Genomic DNA, 2550 nt, shown 5'->3' on the forward strand with positions numbered 1-2550 from the left:
CCGGGAGAACACAGAAATTTGCCAGTCAAGAGGCGTAGCTGACTGGAGGGGGCGGGCACAAAGAACAGGGAAGGGCAGGAAAGGAGATGATTGTAGAGGTGAAGGGAATTTTTCCCTTCCCCTCTGACGGTTTGAGTCTGCTGAAATAAACTGGCAATAGATTAACAGGAGAAAATGCGTACAAATTTATTGACATGCAGTGTGCACGTTTACCATACAGAATATGAGATTCAGAGAAAAGCCAGGTGGCTGAAGCTTAAAGAGCACCATCTTTATAGAGGAGAGGGAGACGAGGGCAGGTTGGCAATATTGAGAGGTAGTAAATGATTTTTAGGGAAAAGGAATGAGCCCAGACAATGACCTGGGACGAAGTTCATCTGAGCTCTGGGAGCTGGAGATTGTGACAGATTTCAGGAAGGTGAGATGCGGAACTTCACTGTGAATAAAGGTTGTCTTACTGGGCAGATAAAGTCTCCCAGATAATCTCAGCTGTCCTTAGGAGAACAGACGAAAAGCCTGTTTGGATGTGGTGACAACTGTCTTTTCTTTTTTTTTTTTTGTTTTTTTTTTTTGAGACGGAGTTTCACTCTTGTCACCCAGGCTGGAGTGCAATGGCGCGATCTCGGCTCACCGCAGCCTCCGCCTCCTGGGTTCAGGCAATTCTCCTGTCTCAGCCTCCTGAGTAGCTGGGATTACAGGCACACGCCACCACGCCCAGCTAATTTTTTGTATTTTTTTTTTTTTTTTTTTTTTTTGAGACGGAGTTTCGCTCTTGTTACCCAGGCTGGAGTGCAATGGCGCGATCTCGGCTCACCGCAACCTCCGCCTCCTGGGTTCAGGCAATTCTCCTGCCTCAGCCTCCTGAGTAGCTGGGATTACAGGCACGCGCCACCATGCCCAGCTACTTTTTTGTGTTTTTAGTAGAGATGGGGTTTCACCATGTTGACCAGGATGGTCTCTATCTCTCGACCTCGTGATCCACCCGCCTCGGCCTCCCAAAGTGCTGGGATTACAGGCTTGAGCCACCGCACCCGGCTGTATTTTTTTTTTAGTAGAGACGGGGTTTCGCCATGTTGACCAGGATGGTCTCAATCTCTTGACCTCGTGATCCACCCGCCTCGGCCTCCCAAAGTGCTGGGATTACAGGCTTGAGCCACCGCGCCCGGCCTGACAACTGTCTTTTCTCTGGTAGTTAATCTTTCCTAGTTATTTGATGAGATTCCTAGGGAGGAAGTTTTTAGATGATTGCATCTTTTTTTTTTTTTTTTTTTTTTTGAGATGGAGTTTCTCTCTTGTTGCTCAAGCTGGAGTGCAATGGTGCCATCTTGGCTCACTGCAACCTCTGCCTCCTGGGTTCAAGCACTTCTTCTGCCCCAGACTCCCAAGTAGCTGGAATAACAGGCATTCACCACCACACCCAGCTAATTTTGTATTTTTAGTGGAGACAGGTTTTCTCCATGTTGGTCAGGCTGGTCTCAAACTCCCGACCTCAGGTGATCCGCCCACCTTGGCCTCCCAGAGGACTGAGATTTCAGGCGTGAGCCACTGTGCCTGGCCTTTTTTTTGGGGGGGGATCCCTTCACAAATTTGTATTTCTTCTTGCATAGGGGTTATGCTAATCTCTGTTTCATTCCCATTTTACTATATCTGCTGCCAAAGCAAGTACACAGTTACATTTCTTTTGGTTTTGGTTTCTCAGTCAGCTAAGGGAACTTTCGGACAGCCCCTGCCTGCATGCACATGGGTAAAGAGACAAGAGTTTAAAAAGTCCTTGGTTCTGAGGCAGCTTATAAGTCCTTCCAATTCATTCAAAAGTGCTCTGTTGCCCAGGCTGAAGTACAGTGGTGTGATCGCAACTCACTGCAGCCTTGACCTTCTGAACTCAAGCAATCCTTCTGTCACGTAGCTGGGACTGTATGCATGCGCCGCCACCACACCTAATTTTTTTTTTTTTTTTTTTTTTTTTTTTTTTTTTAGAGAGAGTCTTTCTCTGTCACCCAGGCTAAAGTGCAGTGGCACCATCAGCTCACTACAACCTCTGCCTCCCAGGTTGAAGCAATTCTCCTGCCTCAGCCTTCCTAGTAGCTGGGACTACAGGCACCTGCCACCACGCCCAGCTAATTTTTGTATTTTTAGTAGAGATGCGGTTTCAGCATGTTGGCCAGGCTGGTCTCCAACTCCTGACCTCAGGTGATCTGCCCCCCTTGCCCTCCGAAAGTGTTGGGATTACAAGTGTGAGCCATCTCACCTGGCCTAATTTTTAAATTTTTTTGTAGAGGAGTCTCACTTTGTTGCCAGGTTGGTCTTGAACTCTTGATCCTCCCACCTAAGCATCCTAAAGTGCTGGGGTTACAGGCATAAGCCACTGCACCCACCTTTTCATTATTGCTAAAAACTTGGTACTCAACTCTAGTGAGTTCTAAAGCAGCAGCAGGCCACAATCAAACTTTTATCTTCCAAATATTTTGTCACTCTGGCTGCAAAGTAGAAAGCCAATTGGAGGCCAGGTGTGGTGTGGTTCATGCCTATGATCCCAGCACTTTGGGAAGC

General features: G+C 47.5%; 1 pseudogene; it reads right to left on the reverse strand.

The window, feature by feature from the left end:
* Positions 1-1563: 1563 nt before the first annotated feature.
* On the reverse strand, positions 1564-1662 carry LOC120367004 (U6 spliceosomal RNA; annotated as a pseudogene).
* Between the last annotated feature and the right edge of the window lie 888 nt (positions 1663-2550).

Source organism: Saimiri boliviensis, chromosome 17 (assembly GCF_048565385.1).
Source record: "Saimiri boliviensis isolate mSaiBol1 chromosome 17, mSaiBol1.pri, whole genome shotgun sequence".
Classification (NCBI taxonomy): domain Eukaryota; kingdom Metazoa; phylum Chordata; class Mammalia; order Primates; family Cebidae; genus Saimiri; species Saimiri boliviensis.